Source organism: Chionomys nivalis, chromosome 1, assembly GCF_950005125.1.
Source record: "Chionomys nivalis chromosome 1, mChiNiv1.1, whole genome shotgun sequence".
Classification (NCBI taxonomy): Eukaryota; Metazoa; Chordata; class Mammalia; order Rodentia; family Cricetidae; genus Chionomys; species Chionomys nivalis.
In genome coordinates this window covers 49362869-49386001 of record NC_080086.1, presented here as the reverse complement: position 1 = coordinate 49386001, position 23133 = coordinate 49362869, and the positions used below count along the sequence as shown (strand labels likewise).

Here is a 23133-nt window from a genome sequence, read left to right as displayed (position 1 = left end):
GTGTCAGGATTAACAAACCCATTCAAGTCCTGCCAAATATTTGACACACAGTCAGTAAACAGAAAAAATAATTTGTCAGCTATTAGTTACCTTCTGGGGTTAAAGGTCACCCTGTTCTAAGTATACTCTAACCCCCTCTCAGGGAACCTCTTGAAGGGCTCCTCTCTTCCCCTTCAGACTAACTGCTCCAGGACAGAGATGCTTTCCTCGCTACAGCCAAATAAAGTTCTGGTGGTGCCAGATAACTAGGTAGAAGGAACTGATAATGCCAAAAGATGCTTCTTAGCCACCCCAAACACATCTTACAACACTGAAACAAAGCCAAGGAGTGTGGCCAAACAAATACAGGTATTACTCCAACATGACCTAAAGGCACAGGCCAGTTTCCACTCAAGCAAGGAGACATGATGGCAATGCTTAAATTCCATTTTCACCATCGAGCCTCCTTCTGCCTCTAGCCATGCAGCCGTGTGCAGAACAACCTCTTCATTTGCAGCCTAACTGGAGCTGAGCTATGAGGTTCTCACCTCACCAAGAAGCAGGGGTAAGATGCCCCCACTTTAAAGAGTGGTACAAAATGGTGAAGAAAATTTGTTTAATGCCGGTAATTGATATAACAGAAAACCTCCACGCCCTGAAGGATTGTATCTTTCAAGAATTAGGACTTTTGTTCTTCAGCATAATCACCTGTGAAAGCAACAAGCACAAATGGCATTGTGTATACTTAAAAGCAAGAACGGTGCTTTATAATTGCAGAGATAATTCTTGAAATTGCCCAGAGGATTCTGGACCAAACATAGTGTGCTTGTGCTTAGCATATCACAAAAGGATCTAGGACCAGAAAATGCCACCACTATCCCTCATGTCCAACTCATTGGTCATACTTCTGCCTCAATAACAGCAGGGAGAACTTTTCAGGGCCAGGGTTGAGACTCAGAAAGAGATACCCCAAAAGAAATTGATTTAACATGCTCAACTATAGGAGCCCTAAAATCGGTTTCACCATCTTCCAATCCAGTGAAGGGCTTTCTCCAGCTTCCCTGTCTACTGGATCCACCTCAGGGATCTTTAACCTTGCTGAAATGCCATCGACAAAGGAATGTGCAGCTCTCAGGACACATGATGGAGGAGTTACTTTTATTTAATAAAGAAACTGCCTTGGCCCATTTATAGGCCAGCCCTTAGGTGGGTGGAGTAAACAGACAGAATGCTGGGAGAAAGAAGCCGAGTCAGGAGTCGCCATGATTCTCCCACTCCAGACAGACGCAGGTTAAGATCTTTCCTGGTAAGACAGCTCGTGGTGCTACACAAAATATTAAAAATGGGTTAGATCAATATGTAAGAGCTAGCCAATAAGAGGCTGGAACTAATGGGCCAGGCAGTGATTAAAAGAATACAGATTCCGTGTAATTATTTTGGGGCATAAGCCATGCGGGCGGCCGGGTGCCAGGACACAGCCCCGCCGCTTGTATTACAACAGAGTATAGTTGTATTTGGTTTAGTTCTATCTTATTTAGACAAAAAGGGGAGATGTAGGGATATAGCCCCACCCATTGGGGGCGTGTTCGCCTCGGGCTAATGTTTACAGATAAATCTGCCGGGCGTGATCCCAGCAGCCCCTTTTTCTTTTGCTCCGCCGCGGGAACCTGTGGTCCTGTAAGTCTATTTCCTTATTAAAGCTGTATATATCTATATAATCTGTCTGCATTCATTCACGCCACCACAGACACAGGAAGAGATTGAAAGCCAAATCTCATTCAGGCCACTGTCTGTTTTCCCGAGACATTCCATTTTCCCCGGAATCATGCACTGCTCCTGTAAAATTACTTATGACCCCCATTTCCCTCTTGTCTGGGAAGAGGGGAGTGAAGTCTTGGTCATATTGTCCTACTCTGTGTTTGCCTATTTAGTGTCCAAACTTCAGCATGTTAATAAAATCGTTAGAGTTTTTTTTATATAATTTAATTTTTATTTAATATTTTAGGATTATTTTACATTTCTTTTTATTGAAAAAAAAATTTTCCGCTTCCTCCCCGCCTCCCATTTCCCTCCCCTCCTCCCGCCCCTCTCCCCCTCCCCCCACTCCTCTTCTCCTCCCTCTCCAGTCCCAAGAGCAGTCAGGGTTCCCTGCCCTGTGGAAAGTCCAAGGTCCTCCCCCCTCCATCCAGGTCTAGGAAGGTGAACATCCAAACTGTCTAGGCTCCCACAAAGCCAGAACATGAAGTAGGATCAAAACCCCGTGCCATTGTCCTTGGCCTCTCATCAGCTCTCATTGTCCACCATGTTCAGAGAGTCTGGTTTTATCCCATGCTTTTTCAGTCACAGTCCAGCTGGCCTTGGTGAGCTCCCAATAGATCGGCCCTACTGTCTCAGTGGGTGGGTGCACCCCTCATGGTCCTGACTTCCTTGTTCATGTTCTCCCTCCTTCTGCTCCTCATTAGGACCTTGGGAGCTCAGTCTGAGGCAGTTGATGCAGTTATTAAACCTTCAGAGGTGATGTCTGAATTCCCCTTCTCGAGTCTTCTTTATAAATATCTACAACCAGCTCCAAGAAGGGCCACGTGGGAAAGAGCTGTTCCTAGAATCCAAATCTCTTTCTTCTCTTCCAGAAACAGAGTTTCAAGTAGTTTGACATAGCAATCAAGGGATAGAAAAATTAAGGAATGCTCTTGAAAATGTTTGTAGCTAGGACAAGTAAGTTGTCATATTTGTTTCAAAGATAAAAGGGTGGGGATAGGGAAATGACTTGTGGGTAAAGGCACTTGCCATGGAAACTTGACAACCAAAGTTTGATCCCCAGAACTCACATAAAAAGCTGGATGTGGTAGCACACATCTGTAATCCTAGCACCCATGTTGTGATATGAAAGGGAGAATAAGAGAAATCCCAGCTAGCCAGCCTGAAGCACACAGGGAAGCAGCAGGAACAAGAGGCCCTGACTCAACAACAAAGAGGTGATAACAGCCTCCTGAAAGCTGTTATCTCTGAATTCTGTATGTGCACTGCCTATGGCTACGTACATATTGCATGCACACACACACACACATACACACAATAGATCAAAGACCTTAATATAAACAGGGAAACACTTCAAGGGCATATGCTAGGACTTCTTGGAAAGGACTCCAAAGGCTCAGGAAATACTTTCTAGAAATGACAAACAGGACAGCATGGAAATGAAAAGCTGCTCAACAGAGTAAACAACCAGCAAGATCAGCAGAGAATCTTTTCCGTCCAGGCATCTGGCAGGAGATTAATATCTAGACTATATAAGGGACTCAAAACTTCAAAGACGCAGGCATGTGTGTGTGTGTGTGTGAGAGAGAGAGAGAGAGAGAGAGAACGCACACACACACATACTGTAATCCAACTAAAACTGGTAAAGACCTCAAATTCGACATTTATCTAAAGAAGTAGTACAGATGGCCAGTTAATATATGAAAACATGCCCAACACAGTTAGCCTTTATTTAGGGCCATCTGAATCAAATCTACATTAACATTGGATCGCACTCCAGTTAGATGGCTATCAGGATAAGTCATAATGATTGTCATGGGTGTGGTGAATAGTTAAGGTCTGATCAGCTTAGGTGTTTATCAACTGAGTAGTTCTCACTGACACAGGAGAAAGATGTCTTCCTTTATCATTTGTCTGCAATAAGGTTTAGTACTGGGTTGCTTCCAACTTTTGCTCTTGATGCTTCCATATACCATCAAAGCCATCAGTATGGTCCCCATGTGTGTAGGCCCACTGCTTGCTCGACTGCATCATCCTCTTAGGTACAGAGCATATATTTGTGTGAACACAGATACACATGATTTGCATCAAGTGTCTTAAGACTTGAGCAGAAAATGTAATAAACCCAAAGTCTACTGAAGAAGCAATGATTCTCAGTAAACTTACCCCATAAAAGGAAGGCCCCTAACATGTCCTAAGTCACCACCTGTCTTTTTCTATGTTATATGACACCTTATACCCTTATCTTTATATTTTGCAAAATATTCCTCTGTGGCTTGTTAATACAGTCCATGGAGAGCTGAGAGGTCAGATTATGGTCCATCAGATCTTGAGTGAGGGAGAACACCAGTTTCTGAAGTTAGTAAAAGACCCTTAAAAGTGCTGAAGAATTCTTTACAGAAACTTTATGGATAGACTTCAAGGAATGAAGAGTTCCTTTAAATAGTGTCGTGTATGAACATGTTAAGTGGTGGTGGGGGGTTGAAAAGGCAAAACATTTGTCAAGAAGATACAGAGCTCTCATTAGATCCTAATGGAGATCTAACCCCCAGTCCACAAAGTACTCCTCATGTGAGATACAGTCCATTTCTGAAATTTTCTGGAAGCTTATGCTGGCTTAGGTAGAGGGCAATGATATTAGCATCTTCTATTTTTCCCTCTCCTAAGAGGCCTGTAGACTTTCCCCTTTCACACTGCCTTAAAAGCCCTACTCACCAATGACTCAAGTGACCCTATGTTGTCACCAGGCACCATTCCTTACACAGGGGAACTGGGTACAAAGAAGGCTGGGTTGGACTCCTTCCAAGTGGTCTAGGTACTCAAGAAATAGCAGGGCCTCCTCTGTGGCTTGTGGCCATTTTACCTATGAGGCAATTTCTTGACATGCAGCCTTAGACTCAAATGGGGCCTTTATTTCATCTTGACTTAAGCCTGTCTACAAATATCGTAGATGACCTCTCCTTCCTCTCTGGACATCAGTGATGAGTGGTTTCGCAGAAATGGCTCTGCTTTGTTATTGATGCTATTTGTCCACAGTGTAGCTTGAATTCTAGCTTGCTTTCAAACAGTAAAATGTACCTCAAACTAATAGCCAAATCCAGTCCAGCTACCTGCACAGTATCCAGTCAACAACTATGATAGAACATACCAGAAGCTACCTGAAACCATTATATTCCTGTAAAACACTCTTTTGAGGGCTCTGAGGTTGACTCAAGTATAAGTTTCCAAAGTTCAAAGATACTCCTAAATACTTAAAAGCAGACTCAAATGGATGTAGCTGGATTACTCAGTATGTGTGCTTTAACCTCTTTTTGTTGGCATGGATTTAGCATACATGAAATATGGCAGACAGGGAAGAACATAACACTAGATGTGAACTTGGATCCTGCCACCTTGATTGTTTTAGTGTGCCCTAAGGGGGAAGTTAACCAGAGTCTAAATGGTCCCACTTCAAAAATGAAGACAAGACTACTGACTGTTGCAGGGTAGTGGGGACCGTGACATGAGACATACTGGGGCGGTTATACTCCAGGTCTGCGTTCCCTGCATGTGTATACATGACTTTCTGGAAGTGTTCAACAAAGAGAGAAAATTACCAATAACAATGTCCCCACCATTATGTAATTTGGTTCTTGTCATATGCTAAGAACAGCTGTGATCTGCACCTCTGGCATATAAAATGGGGGCTCTTATTCATACTTCTCCAATGAAACATGGAAGCTCCCAGAAGAGAGGTAGTTCATCCAAGGCTCTGTCACTAACTGCAGGAGAGCTGAAGGTCAAATGCAAGCAGAAAGCTCACATAACAGGGTGGCATCACTGCTTCCCATTCAGACTGCAGACAGAGTGGAAGAGAGTTCTTCCCACACTGTGGACCATGTAACCACAGGTTAATTAGTGCAACCAAAGAAGCCTCAGGCTAGGAGTCAAGATTTTCAACACTGGTCCAAATCTTTTCACTTGGTGGACATGTGTGTGACCTTCACTTGACATTTAAATCAGTCTACCTGTTCTGCTCAGCCTTTTCTCCTAGTGTCCCTATATGCCCATCAAGTCACATTCTGTAAAGCCACACAGTAGCCAAATTTTCTTTCTTGTATATGTACCCCAGTACCACTAAGCAAAATTTTAAGAAGAGGCAACAAGAAAAGTCCCTAAGTTTAACAGGATGGCCACCCTTCTAGGGATGTTTCCAGCTGTAGGGATGTTTCCATCTGAGACCAGAAATCTTTTTTCAGTCTTCAGGGGAATATGTATCCTAGGCACTAGCTTATGACGACGACTCTGCTATTTACATGTTGGAATGAATGGTTCTTCCATGGTAGGTACCACCCCACTCCTATGCCCCATCCATCATGAGAATCCCACAACCAGCTTATTAAACATGCAAGCTATTTTAATGTCACAATCAGCTTCTTATTTCCAGTCTCCAGGAACATTTATCAATGTACATGGCCACTTTCAAGAGTCCCTTAAATTGGATCAAAATGGCATTTCGGTTTCTTTCAAAGCATAAAACCCTTTAGTTCTCGCTCTATCTCCAAGGTGGTCTGAAACCTTAAACCGCCACCAATTAGATTTCTGCTTTTGCTTCCAATGCCACCATGGTTCTTTTCTCTCTCTAACAGGGCCAGGGCATTCCCTGTGTCTGCCTCAGTATATGATGGGAGAAAGAAGACACCGCTCTTCAAGGGTGGGATCCTTGGGGCCTTTCTGACATATAGCAGGAATCACTGTTGCAGCTGGACTTGACATATCAGAGGTGAAGTTAGGAAGAGAGGAAAAACAGAGGACTGGAGGAAAACACCCAAGTCCACCCCAGGAAGAGCATAATGAAAGACAGACACAGAGACCCCTTTCACTTTGGAGTTGAACTTGAGTTCTGAAAAACCACTTTGTGCCCAATTAGGAAAATGGCTACACTTCCAGTACAAATAAGGCACTTGTCAACCCTAATTGAGTGCTCTTAATTAACAGTGCTGATTCTGCGTGTGTATAGAAAGAGAAATAACTGAAGACTGATTTAGGAAAAATAAAAGAAAAACAATTACTAAGAAAGCCCCGTCATTTTTTAAAGTGTTTATTACAGTTTTGGCAAGAACAGTTATCCTGCCTTAGATGTTCACGTGACTAGAAGGATGTCCTGAATCAATAGCACTCTAAGGCAGGGCCACTAATGTAAATACAGATGCTACCTTGTATCGTCATTAATATGTTCATTCAAGGTAGCACAGCAAAGCTGAGCAAATGCTATACATTCAACTCTGCCTCAGCACAGACGATGGCAAAGGGGGCTCGTTAGGCAGAGAGCTACCAACATCTTTTTAATTTCTTCGCTGAGGTCTCACTATAAATGAACCAGGAATTCATTTGAAAGACCCTTGTAATCCCATGTTCCTAGGGACAAAGGTATGTAATATATATATATATATATATATATATATATATATATATATATAATTTACCTTTTCTGAAGACTCTAACAACAAAGACTATTTTAAAGAACAGTTATTCTGATAACTGAGCCTGGGATTCCCCTAACCCTCCCCCACAACAGAGCATTTCAGCTTCTGGTTGGTTGACATGGCATGCAAGCAGATGGGAGCTCAATGATGAAATAATTTTAGTTTTCTTTCCTGGCTGAAGTGTATAAAGAAAGAATTAAAACATTGCTCGGCATTAAGTTTATTATTCTGAAGCTTAAAAATTCAAGCCTTAAAGTTTCTGTTAGCAAGCACTGCTAGAAAACATGTCTGAAAATGTCTGAAGATGATTTCTACTTAATCTTTCAATGTGTATCACATTCTGGTTAAGATTCTATGACACTGCATTCGCTGTTTCTTTTTATCACACAGAACAGAAACCTCAAATACTGTGGTAGACAGAAGGAAAAAGGTAAAAAACAAATCTATAACACCATCAGATCCATCCTTGAGTTGGGTATGGTAGTTAGAAGCCATGGAGACCTTTCTTGAACTTCTTGTTTAACGCTCTCCTTTGCATCCCTGACCCCTAAGCTCACTTTCCACTATGGTTTACTGCTTCAATGAAAACTTGCTTTAATTAAGTGACTCTGGAATGGCATTGTTTTTTGGATCATGGATGGAAATTCTGCAATGACAATAGCAGCTGAACTTGCATTGAAGAAAATGCCACGAAAAAACAAGAAAGGAGCAAAGAGTCTCCTTCAGCATCCAAGTATTGATGCTATCAGTCTGCCCTTCTTAAGCCTGACTTGGAAAGTGAGGTGAGCTCATAGCCCGTAAGTGAGGAAGAAGGGGAAGGTGACCATGCCTAGTCTCCAAGTATGGTGGCACCTTCAATAGCCAAACGCTAAAGACATCACAGCCTGCCTCACAGAAAGCAGCCTACGCAGAAACAGTGGCATTTCCTGCATTGGTGCTAAAGAGGGCTAAGAAAATGTTTACTTACAAGGTAAAAATGGGGTGGGCACATCTGGGGAAAGTACTTCATGTAGAAGCACGAGGATCTAAATATAGATCTCCAGAACCCATATAAAAGCCAAGCACGGCAGTGTTCACCTGCAATCACGGTGGAGGAGTAGGGTGGAGTCTAGCAGGTCCTGGGGGCTTGTAGGCCAGGCAGTCTAGCCAAAATGGTAAGCTCTGGGTTCAAAGAGAGATCCCATCTCAGAAAATAAGGTGAGAAATGACAGTCAGTGATACCCGAGGTTGATATCTAGCTTCTACATGTGCATGTATAGGCCAGTGTATCACACACACACACACACACACACACACACACACACACATATACATGTATACACTTCACAATACACAATAGTAATAATAAAAATAATAATGGTAAAATGGGAATCATGAATAGAGAAGACTTCTTTATTTAAAGTTCACTGTGTAAAATCAAACACTGTATATCAGAAATTAAACATTCAACATGATTTTCTCCTGTTGCCACTCTAGTTATTGTTTTATGTTTAAAACAGAGTTAGGGCTTCCTTGTGATTTCTCTCTGGGAAGTCTATTCTCTCTTCACATAAAGGAACCCTGCTCCAAAATCCCTCCTGGCTCTGAGACAGGGATCTATTTTTAAGTTGATGCTATTCCTGTGTGGACAGCTGGCAGATTCCACCTGTCTGAGGGATGTGTTGTCAAAGTATCAAATGCCTCCCAGGCCCCATGACATACTGCCACCTACCATGAATGCTTCTAATGTGAGAGGGCCCCCCAGTATACCCTCAGAAGTTGATCATCTGACTTAATCTTCTCCTGAGCAGGACAGCAGATAGTGACCAATGTGATATGCTACTCCAGAAGTGGGGCTAGATCTGGGAACAGCAGATACATGCAACTCAGTTAAAGTGACCTTCACTCAAGAGCTTAGACATCCAAGGGTCTCCTTATCCTTCTCTGACTTTCTATGACCCACCCCCAGAGGCTAACTCACCATAAGGCTACAGATGGTGAAATCATCTGTATGGCTCTTGAACATCAAAGCACTGTCTTTAGAAACTATTCAGGTTTCCAAAGCAGGAATCAGTCTTTGTGCTAAGCCCATTATGGTGCATGTGAGGTCTGGCTACTGCCATCCATCTCTTGACAGTGTGTTCAGAAAGAGGTCATATGTAGAAGGCTGAGAAGCAGAGGACATATATTCTATGTCAAATCTGACTCTATTCTCTTGGCAACAGGCTAGGACTCACAGTTGCCAGCAGCAGATCTGGCAGACTAGGGTTATAACATCAGCAAAAGAAATCTGGCCACCTAGAAAGTACAAATCCATTGTCCAAAACAAAATGTTTCCAACCTGTGGGCCACTGCCCTTCAGTGAGCCATAAAATCCACTTAATGGATGCCAGACAGCATTAAAAGAAAAAAGAAGCACATAGAAATACCAGCCCATAGTGCGTGAAGCTTGGATAGATGTTTCTCATGACACTTATTTCCATTTTATACACACTCAGCGTTTGGGAGTGCCGCACAGTGTCACATATAAAACATGTCTTGCTATAGAGCAGAACGAGAGAAGTTTGCACAGAAAAGCTCTTTGGGAAAGCAGTCCAGCATGGGGTGGTTTGGTTATTCTCCTATCTGTACTTTTATCAGTTAAAACTGCACATATTGTCAACAAATGTAACTAGGATGCTTAAAAACAGGAAGATAGTACAGTTGTTGTTGTTGTTGTTGTTGTTGTTGTTGTTTAATCCATAAAAATAGCACTGCTCTGGAGAGATGACTTGGCAGTAAGAACATTTGCCGAGTAAGCATGAATGCCCTAGTTCAAAGCCCCAGAACCCACGTAAAAAGCCAGGCATAGTGACATTTGCCTGGAACCCCAGCACTAAGGGGTATCAACAAGAGGATCTTGGGATATACTAGCTGCCAACACAGGTACAGGTTCAGGGAATAAGATGGTAAGAGATAGAGTAGGACTCCCGACATGCATACAGAGTTATATGCCCTCGTAAACATACATAAACATGTATCACACATGTTCGTACACACACAACATAAGTTTAAAAAAGAAACAATGTAAATCTAATTAAAAAAAAATAAAACTTGACAGAAGAAGATCTTTCAATTTCTGGTTTACGACACCAATATTTGGCTTTCTGTATGTATACAAGAGGTCTGTGGAGTCCAGGAGAGGGTGTCCTCCTGGAACCGGAGTTACAGGCGGTTGTAAGCTGCCTGATATGGGTGCTGGGAACGGAACCCAGAACCCAGGTCCTTTGCAAGAGCAGCAAATGCTCTTGAACGCTGAGGCACCTCTCTAGCCTCTGCATCTAGAATTCTCCAAGTTGCGGTGGGATTTTCTCTCTCTGTAGTAGATTTTCATCTTGAAAGGATTCATTCTTGACCAGAAGAATCAAAGTTGTCACTCAAAGCTTTCAGCTCAGACTGCTACATGGTGGCAACCGACAAGACAGAGCCAGGGAGAACTGGGTATTTATACAGCCCCCCATGGCTTAAGTGCCCAAAGGATACATTATTAAGAAGTTTGATTGACAAAACAATCAAGTCATTATTCTGCCCATCTCCAACTAACCTGCTGTATGTCCAGTGGACAGGCCAGATGTGAAGTTTCACATCATGGGCCACTTTTAAGGATGAATTGGCACATCTGGGGCAGTGGGCAAACCACCGATGCACACCTTGCTACATCTGTGCACTTTGGCACCTCAAACTATCACCTGAAAGATGCACAGAATGAAGTCCTCACACCAAAAGCTCCCCGTCGGCATCCTCACTTCTAACTCCACAAAACGAATTTACTCTTCAACAGAGAAAAAAAAATCAAGGCATGAGGACCACAGTCCTTAGCAAGCAATGTATCTTTCGAAAATCTGATTTTCTGGTTTCAGTTTTACTATTGTCTTTTATGTATAGAATGTAAAAAAAGGCCTTCTACTTAGATACTGCCTCAAATTTCTTTTAAAACAAATTTAGGTTAAAAAAAAAAAAGAATGTTAGTTAAAGAAAAAGGTTAAGTATTAGCAAAACAGGCAGTGTATATAGCCAAAAATGAGCAAGTAGTATATGGCTGCCTGGAATGGAGGAATGACTTGTTCTGATTTACTTGTTCATGGAAAGACCCGGCAAAGATAACTAACCACTCCTCACTCAGTCATCTTGCCTGGGTTAAGGTGGGTGGTTCCCACTGTCACCCTAATCTATGGGGGGAAGAGATGAAAGAACCAAGCTTTGTTTTGCAGTCTCCCCGGTGGAATGGCCAGTGCTCTCTGGTAACAATGTAGCATTAGTCTTACCCCCTCTAGCATATACTTCTCACACACATCATGCTAACAGACTGAGAACAGCTGAGTCAAAATGAAATGAATGCTTCCCCCTCTTCTTTCCTCCCTTCTCTCCCTCTTCCTTCCCCTTCTCCCCCCCCCCCCCCCGCCCCACCACCCAGAATTGCACTCTATAGTGAAGGCTGGTGTTCTTTTTCCCTCTGCCTTCTGAAAGAGCCACATGCCTGGCCAGATCTCTCTCTCCTCGAATCTTAGTTAAATTCTAAAGGATCACCTATAACTGGAGAGAATTATAACCAACACCACATTTGTGTTTCTAAATGCCTTTAATATTTTAACTGTGGCAAAAAAAAAAAAACCCACCAGCAAACACTTAATATGGATTTAACTTTCAAACAAAGGAAGAACAGGAAGAACCATTTCAATAAAAACAGCAACTTCCTTCTTTACTCTCCTCTCTCTGACTTAGTGTAATCCCTAATATAAGCTATTAAATCTTATAAATTTGAGGTGCTTTGTATTTCACTTCCTAGTTATTAACATGTCAGGCAAATTAAACTCAACTTCCCCATGACTAGTCTACAGGCAATGAAGTCTTCTTGTCTAGACAAAGATTTCTTTGCTGCTACTTTACACCATACTGCCTGACCCAAAGAATCTCCATCTCTGACATAGTTTGAACAAAACTTATTAAGCGTATACTATGTTCAGCGACTCAGCGCCATCTAGTTCCTCACAGGTCTCTAGTAGGTGAACATACAGAATGGGCCTCATGAGCTGCTCGTGTGAAAGCCAAAACAAGGCACACATACACAACAAAGTACACGTATACAACAAGGCACACGTATACAACAAGGCACTCATACACATGGATGGAGATTCTACCCCAGGTTCACTTGCATAGACACAGAAAGTCACCCAGCCCAACCCCCAGTACTAGGGATTGAACCTAGGACCTTATGCATGGAAGGCAAGAACTCTACCACTGTACTACAGCCCCAGCCTGACACATCTACTTCTTATAAACTTTCTAATGCCAAGCAATCAAGAAAAATCTCATATGCCCAAACACAGCATATTTTAAGATTGGCAAAGAACTGCAGAGGCAAGGTTTGGCATGTGAGCAAAATGGAAATACGAAGCTCTGGGTGAGATTCCTCTGTGGTTCTAGCAGATTCTAGATGTTTGCATCTCTCCTTTGTGGATCTTGTTTCTCTGCTGTAGCTTCATAAAGGAATGGGCACTTAACTGCTGATACCAGGGTACCGACAAGGGCAATGGAACAGAGATGCCCCCAATCTCAACGGCTTCAGTAGCATCATTACAGCTTTAAAAAGAAAGGGCGAAGGAGCACTTTTTACACACTTCTCAAACAGTTTTTTTTTTTTTAATAGCAAGGATATTGAGAGCACTCAGAGGCCTCAAGATTTCCATACAAATAGGAAGGGTTTTCTTTCCCTCAACTCTTTGCCTTCTTCACTTCACGAATGCCAGCACTTTACACCCAAGGACCCATCGCACATCAGTGTTACCTCATTAAACTTTCTTATGTGTGCACTGAGTGGCCCAGGTATTTCAGAGAATGACAGGAAGAATGCTGTCACAGAATCTGATTTAATCCTGTTGTCTCCCATTTCATTTCTGCTAGAGTTTCAAACAGGGCAAAGATGTGTTCCATGTGCAATGCCTATGCCCTGCCTGAGTCTCTCCATAGGCCACTGTACCCATTTTGAAACAATCAACCCAAAAGCCATTTTGTCAGAACAAGTCTTCATGTCAGCAAGTACTGCTGTTTTCATTTTTCCTGCATTTTTCACACTGGCAAACTGCACTGTTGTCAAGAGGGTATGCGTGTTCCCATATGTGCATGTGCATATGCAGGTGTACGTAAGTGACTGGAGGCCTGAGGCTGACATCAGGAATCTTTCTCAGTCACTCTCCAACTTATTCACTGAAGCAGGGTCTCGCGGGTGAACCCAGAATTTGCCAATTTGACAGGCTAGTCGGGTTGGCCTGCTTGCACCAGGAATCCCCTCTACTTTCCCAGTGCTGGAATTACAGGCATGTCATCAATCGCACCTGACACACAGGTTCCGGGGACCTGAACTCTAGTCCTCAAACACACAAGGCAAGTGCTCTAAGAGCTGACCACTTCCCCAGCTCTACTTCTCAGAATTCAAAAAACAAAACAAAAAACTAATATTCCTCATGAGTCATATATGAAGGGAGGGCCTGATCTGCTCTGGCACTTTAAAAATAGCTGATATTGAACACGCAACTGTTTTTCTTTATTTTTAGAACGCTTAAGTCGGCACATATGTGATGAATTACCGTGCTGTTCACACTAAAAAGTAAATTAAGAATTACTTCTGATTGATCAATTATCGTCATTTATATGGCCTGAGGAAGTGACAGCTCTTATTCAATCCAGATTCAGAGGGTCACTGATTTCAAACAAGAAATGTAAAACAAATTAAAACAGTCGATTCACGACTGTAATTTCAGGTTTATGAAACGGTGCCACAAAGCCACCATCAAAGCACCGGCTTGCTGGAAGGCCCCTCCAGCTGGCCTCAAAGACCTACAGGAAAAAACCTGGCTAGCATTTATTCTGGGGCCCAAATTATAGTCTTTAGACACATGCAACATTTTCTTTCTTAAAGCAGCCCTGGGAGCAAGTAAAGTTGTTCATATTTTGTACAAGAAGGCAAAGTTCAGAGATGGCCACAGGAGCTAGCACGGGCCAAAAGACAGTCAATATTCAAAAGCTTGTCTATTCCAGAGTCTGTGGTTCCTTATCACTATTCACTAAACAACCTTCCAGGGGCTCTGTGGTCACCTGTCCTTCTCTGGGCATGTAAACTCATCTCACAAGTAAACATCCCACAGCTGAGACCTTGGACATCCAAGCTTGTCTGCCATCATACCCAACTCAGCTAATCCCACAGCTGAGAATTTATACATTCAGGCTTGCCTCCCATCCATAGAACTCAATGTCAACCCTAACCTTATATGTCCAGGTCTACATCCTATCACACAGAACTCAATTCCAAACCCAACCTTATACGCCCAGGCCTATATCCTATCACACGGAACTCAATGCTAACCCCACAAAGAAACAAATTCTTTTCTGCTCTTATCCCAACAGCTCATCAATAAATCATAGATAGTTCACAAGTTCCAACCAGAGAAGGCAATAAATAATCCATCTCTCTATAATTTTGTAGTATTCTGAGAGGATGAAGGTTAGATATGTTGGACTAATGAATTCAGAAATCAACATGTTTGGAGACATACACTTCCAAGCAAAAACTGTTCTAGGATAAGAACAAAATTCCTGTCTTTTGAGTAGTGACATGAACATAAATTCTTGTCTCACTCAAGTTCCTCCAATAGTAAATCATAAGATATACTTAGCATTTTTTAAAGGACTTTTCTTTTAAAGGGAGAGAGGGTGACTATGAAATCTAAGCCCCTCAAGCTCTTACTACATGGTCTACATGTTCCAGTATTACTCCACCCATGGCAAGTTCAAAGGCACAGTTAAGGCTGAGAATGTGAAGCTTGTCATCAACGGGAAGGCCATCACCATCTTCCAGGAACGAGATCCCGCCAACATCAAATGAGGGGATGCCGGCTCTGAGTATGTTGTGGAGTCGACCAGTGTCTTCACCACCATGGAGAAGGCTGGGGCCCACTTGAAGGGTGGGGCCAAAAGGGTCATCATCTCTGCCCCTTCTGCCGATACCCCCATGTTTGTGATGGGTGTGAACCATGACAAGTATGACAATTCCCTCAAGATTGTCAGCAACGCTTCCTGCACCACCAACTGCTTAGCCCCCTTGGCCAAGGTCATCCATGACAACTTTGGCATCGTGGAAGGACTCATGACCACAGTCCATACCATCACGGCCACCCAAAAGACTGTGGATGGCCCCTCTGGGAAGCTGTGGCGAGACGGCCGTGGTGCTGCCCAGAACATCATCCCTGCTTCCACTGGCGCTGCCAAGGCTGTGGGCAAAGTCATCTCAGAGCTGAACGGGAAGCTCACGGGCATGGCCTTCTGTGTTCCTACCCCCAATGTGTCGGTCATCGATCTGACATGCCGCCTGGAGAAAGCTGCCAAGTATGACGACATCAAGAAGGTGGTGAAGCAGGCATCCGAGGGCCCACTAAAGGGCATCCTGGGCTACACTGAGGACCAGGTTGTCTCCTGTGACTTTAACAGTGACTCCCACTCTTCCACCTTCGATGCTGGGGCTGGCATTGCTCTCAATGACAACTTTGTAAAGCTCATTTCCTGGTACGACAATGAATTTGGGTACAGCAACAGAGTGGCGGACCTCATGGCCTACATGGCCTCCCAGGAGTAAGAAGCCCACCCTGGACCACCCATCCCAGCAAGGACACAACAAGAGAGAGGCCCTTGGCTGCTGAGCAGTCCCTGTCCTAACTAACCCTTGACACTGAGCATCTCCATCAGTTTCCATCCCAGACCCCCAGAATAGCAGGAGGGGCTTAGGGAGCCCTACTCTCTTGAATACCATCAATAAAGTTCATTGCGCCCCTCAAAAAAAAAAAAAGAAAGAAAAAGAAAAAGCCAGAAAAAGCAGCATGACATATGGCCATCAGGAAAAAAGGGTGAAGTGGCCTTCACGAAGTTCAGTCACTATCAAAATAGAAAAAGGAAGGATCACAGCCTGAGGTCTTCATTGATGAAAGTGGCACTCAGCATGGTGGACTGACTCTACCAGCTGCCCATCCCTGCACAGCCCACGGGAATCATTAATCTTCATTAGAAGAATGTGCTGTTAGCTGTCACCCTGGGGTGGGTGCTCAGTGTGCCCAGGGAAAGTGGCACAACTTCAGTGTTGGCAGTGGCTATTGTGCTCTGATTCTTCCTAATCGCTGTTCCGATGGGCAGCTCTGATTGTCAACTTTACCTTCTCACTGCCCACATCAGAAGATCCTGCTCTAGCAGCACCCTGCTTGGCTTTCAAGACCATGTCTTTCCCGTGCTTTGAAGGGGCTCCCCGTGGCACTTGCTCTAAATCTTAAGTCTGACCATCGAAACATGCCCTACAGACCTAATACCAATGTCTATAGCTCTTTTCTCCCATCAGCACCACACACACACAAAACACAAACACACACACACATACACAAAACACAAACAAACACAAACAAAACTTACAGACATATCCTACCAAGCCTGACAACCTGATTTCCATTCCTAGGAACTACGTGGCAGACAGAGAGAAATGACCACTGTAAGTTGTCCTCTGATCTTCACACATGTACTTGATTTACACACGCACACACAAATACACAAACAAATTCAAAAGGCAGCAATACTTTTAGAAGCTTAACTATTTAATGAGCGCACGTGTGTTACTGTTCTCAAAGCCTCCATACCTGAAGATAAATATGTAGCTATCATGTGGAAAGGTGAGTAAACATAAAAGGTATTTTATCTGCATTTGTCATCAAGGGTTTGTTGTACTAGGGTTTTTTTTTGTCATTTTTTTGGTTTTCTTTTCTTTTCCTTAGGAAATTATCTAAGATTTAACTCTTGGACCTAATATTCACTAGAGAAATTTAATTGAACACTAACCACTTCTGATTTATTCTTAGTTTTAAATATGCCTTGGGCTCTAATTAAATCTTATCAAGATATGAATAAGAGATACTGAGTCAGAACTCCCCAGGAAGCACAAGTTGTCTATGGGAAGCAAACTAACGGGCACAGGATTGGAGAGAGAAGCTGCCAGCAAGGCAGCCAGACTTCAGAGCTTCAGCTTGAGATGGACATCCATCTGCACACGCAATGCGTGTGTTATGAGCTTTGATAAGCAAAAATGCGGCTTTTATTTTGGAAGGTCCTGTGAATGCTAGCTGCATTACTTTTCAAAGTGACCAAACTCATTATAAAAACAGCTTCCGGGAAGATGAACTTATCTGGACCCACAGTTTGAGAGGGTTGTGTCCATCACAGCGGAGAAGGCACAGCGAAATTCCTGGCAGCGGGAGCATGTGGCTGGAGCTCTTCACATCTTAGAGGACCAGGAAGGGGGTAAGGATGGGTAGTGCACTCTCCCCTTCCTCCTGTTATTTTGACTGTCCTCAACCCTGTGGGCTAGTGTTGCCTATAATCAGGGTGGACGTTCCCTCCTCAGTTCAGCCTCTCTGCAAACTCATATAGATACACTGAAAAGTGTGTCTCCCAGGTAATTCCAAAGCCAACCATGCTGACAGTGCCAATGAGCCACCACAGTAACCAAATGCTCTGCTTTTGAACCAATCCCCCCAGCTCCAATCTGAGTAGTTAAAAAATATACAAGGAAATACATGAACAGGAGCAAGTGAAAGCAAGCTGCATCTATCTGTGATAAAGTTAAAAAAAAACTTCCAATGCTCTAATTCTTTACTTTTACTACTTCCTGTATTATATGAACAGGAATACTTCAGAGAATTTGGCATCACAAAGTATGGTTTTAAGTATTTTAATCTTCTGACAATTCCCCCACAAAATACTTGAAAGCTGTTAACTCAGACTGTTTCTCCTTTGCAGAGGCTAAGTTTCATAAATGTCTTAAAAATAAGTAACTGCTTCATACCACATGTATAATTTTCACCTTTTATGCTTGCTAACGTGGCTGGCATGAAATGCTTTATGCTATAAAGACATTCATCTAGAAGCAAAATAACGAGAAAATAATAACAACAGTAATAAATACTAAAGAACAGAGACCGGAATGAAGAGTTCAGTGCATCCTCAGAACGGGTACCAAGCAACGTTGCTTATCTAAAGGGACACTGCAGAATAAAGGTGGGATGTTGATTTTTAACTGTTGTCACATGTTGACTCTAGACAAGGCATCTCTCCGAAATAGTGCAGGGTTTTCTCCACAATACAAGAGCAGCGCCACGCTCCTGCTTAGGCACATAGAAGACAACAGACCAAGGCTTGTTTCAGTAAGTCCTATATTTGACTTTGCTATAAATTTGTGTGACCTATACCAAATCTGAAATAACAATTCACATTTGCTTAGGATAGCAAGAACCTTTTGACCTGCACCACGTCCCTTACCTGTTTAGACAGCATGGCAGGTAGTATTCGTATACCATTCTCAATATGAAAGAAACCAAGGATCAGCATTAAAATTGTAAAACTGCTGTATTTACAGGTGCCTCTTTATTTTACACCTGAAAACCAAACAATGGTATTATTATTATTACTAAGTACAAAGATATGACAAGGAAGGGAGAGTCATCACTTACAAGTGGCTGCATAGAGGTCCCCAAAACATCATTTAAGATAGTCTACAACAGAATCAGAAAATACACCGCCAAAGCCTTACCCACCTCCTTCTTCCCACCCATGACAGACATTGCTAAATGGTCACCACACCATACACGCTCAGTCATGCATGGATTCGGGATGCTTCTACTCATAATCCTATCCACAGATGTCACTGTCCACCAACAGAAGCCACTGTATGAGATGAAGTTCCAAGGCTGACCTCAGGAAACAGCTGGAAGGCTAACAGTTGGTCCTTAGGCCTCACCTGCTCTGCAGCTGGCAGAGAATCTTCTGAACACAGGTCAGGTTATACTGCATATCTCTCATTAACATAGAATAAATGGATAACAAAGGGATGAAGTTTTCCCTGCACAAGTAAGTTTGCTTGCACATGGGATCTTACTCTGTAGCCCAAGTTGTCCTTCAACTCATAGTCTGCCCGTTAGCCTCCAGAACTCTGGATTTCTGCTAGATACCACCATACTCAGATTGTGTGTGTGTGTGTGTGTGTGTGTGTGTGTGTGTGTGTGTGTCTGTGTGTGTGTGTAGGCCAGAGGATGTTTCCAGGTACTGTTCTTTCTCAGGAGCTGTCTAGCTTGTGTTTTGAAGCAGAGTCTTCTCATTTGCCCACCTCTTGCATGTTAGACTAGACTACCTGCCCAGTGAACTCCAAGAATCATTCTGCCTCAAGCTCCTTAGTACTGTAATTGTATATGGCCACCATGATGTCCAGCTTTGTTGTGGTTTTTAGGGAATGGACACGGGTTCCCATGCTAGCACAGCACTTCAAATGCTTTACAGACTGAGCTACCTCTCCCACATCAGCTCTTACTTTCAAAAATGACTAACTCACTGACATTTCTTTTTTTTTTAATTTTTTTATTGAAAAAAAATTTTTTTCTGCCTCCTCCCCGCCTCCCATTTCCCTCCCCCTCCTCCCGCCCCTCTCCCCCTCCCTCCACTCCTCTTCTCCTCCCTCTCCAGTCCCAAGAGCAGTCAGGGTTCCCTGCCCTGTGGAAAGTCCAAGGTCCTCCCCCCTCCATCCAGGTCTAGGAAGGTGAACATCCAAACTGTCTAGGCTCCCACAAAGCCAGAACATGAAGTAGGATCAAAACCCCGTGCCATTGTCCTTGGCCTCTCGTCAGCTCTCATTGTCCGCCATGTTCAGAGAGTCCGGTTTTATCCCATGCTTTTTCAGTCACAGTTCACCTGGCCTTGGTGAGCTCCCTGATGGAGAGTTACTTTCATTTAATAAAGAAACTGCCTTGGCCCATTTATAGGCCAGCCCTTAGGTGGGTGGAGTAAACAGACAGGATGCTGGGAGAAAGAAGCCAAGTCAGAGAGTCGCCATGATTCTCCCTCTCCAGACAGACGCAGGTTAAGATCTTCCCTGCTAAGCCAGCTCATGGTGCTACATGGAATATTAGAAATGGGTTAGATCAATATGTAAGAGCTAGCCAATAAGAGAATAGAGCTAATGGGCCAGGCAGTGATTAAAAGAATACAGTTTCCATGTAATTATTTCGGGGCATAAGCAAGCCATGCGGGCGGCCGGGTGCCTGGGACGCAGCCCTGCCGCTCATATTACAACAGAGTGGCGCCCAACGTGGGGCGCCAAATGTGGCGGAGCAAATGAATGCAGACAGATTATATAGATATATACAGCTTTAATAAGGAAATAGACTTACAAGACCACAGGTTCCCACGGAGTACTGGAAAAGCGGAGCAAAAGAAAAGGGCTGCTGGGCTCACGCCCGGCAGATTTATCCGTAAACATTAGCCCGAGGCGAACATGCCCCCAATGGGTGGGGCTATGTCCCTACAGCTCCCAATAGATCAGACCCACTGTCTCAGTGGGTGGGTGCACCCCTTGTGGTCCTGCCTTCCTTGCTCATGTTCTCCCTCCTTCTGCTCCTCATTAGGACCTTGGGAGCTCAGTCCGGTGCTCCAGTGTGGGCCTCTGTCTCTATCTCTATCCATCGCTAGATGAAGGTTCTATGGTGATATGCAAGATATTCATCAGTATGGCTATAGGATAGGGCCATTTCAGGTTCCCTATCCTCAGCTGCCCAAGGAAATAACAGGCATTTCTAGACTCCCTTGTTGAACATGGTCAGTGGGGACTCTGGCCAGAGCAATAGAGCTCCATGGCTTTATTTCTGACATTACCTACAAAACAGATCATCTGTTTGTGTCTGTTTAGCCACGATGCTTGCTAGCTATATGTTCTCGCATGAAATTATCATCTGTACTCACTCATAAGTGATTTTTAAACATAAAGCAAAAAAAAAAAAAACCCAGCCCACAAATCACAATCCCAGAGAACTTAGACAAATATGAGGACACTAAGAGAGACTTACATACATCTAATCTACATGGGTAGAAAAAAAATTCTCCTGAGTAAATTGGGAGCATGGGGACCTTGGCAGAGGGTTGAAGGCAAGGGGAGCGGCAGAGAGGGGAGCAGAGAAAAATATGGAGCGCAACAAAAATCAATGAAAAATTTCATTTTTTCTCACTTTTCTAACAAATAAAATAATATAATCGAAAATATCATTTAGGTCACGGAATATTTTTTTCTCTAAAATCAAACCAAACCCTAAATGGAAACATCTTAAGTATTTTTCATCAGCAAGTTTTCATCATGGGGAATATCTAAACAAAGATGAGAGATTTAATTCAAAGGAAAAAGTGCACTGCTCACCATTTCCAAAAGTTCTCACCCCAGCCTGAAAATCTATACAGAGGAAGAATAAAATCAACCACATGGGCTTGGGCTAAGATTAGACTTATTGACGTCAGCATGGTTTTCAAGACATGCATATGGATGACTGCAGAAGCAGAGGGGAGAGCATAGCTGGCGTGTCTGCGTGTTTGCACATACACAGCGACTTTTAATAAAAACTCTGTCAACTAAGGATGACTGGAAGCAATGAAAACTTCCACCAGCCGGACCTGGTAGCATATGCTTGCCATCCTAGCTACCAGGAATGCCAAGGAAGGAGAAGAGCAAGTTCAAAACCAGCCTCAGCAACTTAATCATTAAAAAAAAAAAAAAAGAGTGCTCTGGAAAAAACTTCCTACCAGGAACCAACAGATTATTCCCAAACCATGGTCCCACAGCCATCCTAGTAGAACTCAGTGGGTCACAAAACAAAACAAAAAGACATGAATGTGGGAAACGCATTGAGGTGTGTGTGGCAGGAGCGAGAGGGAGACGGAAGGGGGTAGATGTGAAAGTCCTCAGCTTGCACTGCCAGACTGTTAAACCAATTAAATTTTAGAAAAGCCTACATGTAGAGCATTTACTGAAGAGTCATGAGACCCTCGGTTCAACTCCCATCACCACAAAATAAAAAAGTAATAAATAAATAGGAAATCATAGTGAGAGTCTAGCATAAGGAGCACCTATATTCTGGTTAGAAATTTCAGATTGCGAAATTTCAGAGAGTGCCAGATTGCAAAAACAGAGCAAGGGAAGTCTAAGGTGGAAAAATGTTCACACATGATAGTTACATGTCAAAGAGACAGAATCTTAAAGTTTATAAAAGCTACATCTGGCCTGAGCCAGCCATGTGATCACCAAATTGTAAAGGTGTACAAGACCCCATTGAAACAGACAGACAAATGGGTAGATTAAATAGGGAAAAGAATGCCCCTTCCTCCAGGGGAAGGCACCATTGTATTCTCTTCTATTGACTGGGGCCCTGTCCTGAATAAAAGGAGAAAGTGAGTTCACAGCAGCATCCAGGTCTCTGCTTTCTGACTGTGAATGCCATGTGACTAGTGGCTTCAACCTCCTACTACCATGCCTTCCTCACTATGGTGACTGTGCCCCTACATACTAAGCCAAAGTAACCCTTTCCTTAAGTTTCTTTTGTGCTGTATCTTGTTGAAGCAATAATAAAAGTAACTAATATCACAGGGCATTTTCTTTCCCTGTGAAGAACATCATAGGAAGTAGCGACAAAATGTGAATCAATTGTGGAGGTGACAGTCTGTGCTCTTATTTATTTCCTGATTTAGATTACCATTTTGCATGTACTCAAGAATTTATTTTAATAAAAAAAATATGTGGTGTGTGCAGGGGTGGAGGGCTTGCAAGACGGCTCAGCATCGAAAGGTGCTTGCTACCAAGCCTTGTAACCTGAGTTCAAGCCCTTAGAAACCCTTCATGGTGGAAGGATCGAACTACCTCCTGAATGTTTTCCTCTGACATGCACACATGCACTGTGGCACACATACATGTGCATGCATGCATGAACACACTCACAGACACAGAGATAAATAGAATGCACAGACACATGAGCCTGTGAGCCTGAAACTACATTAAAATAAGGAAAACAAATAGAAACAA

The 23133-nt window shown here is 43.2% G+C and overlaps 1 protein-coding gene and 1 pseudogene across 1 annotated transcript in view; one reads left to right on the top strand and one right to left on the bottom strand.

The window, feature by feature from the left end:
• Positions 1–23133, bottom strand: part of Pdzrn3 (PDZ domain containing ring finger 3) — a 228772-nt gene that overhangs the window by 179946 nt on the left and 25693 nt on the right. The gene's annotated exons all lie outside the window — the stretch shown is intronic.
• Positions 14965–15883, top strand: LOC130873396 (glyceraldehyde-3-phosphate dehydrogenase-like; annotated as a pseudogene).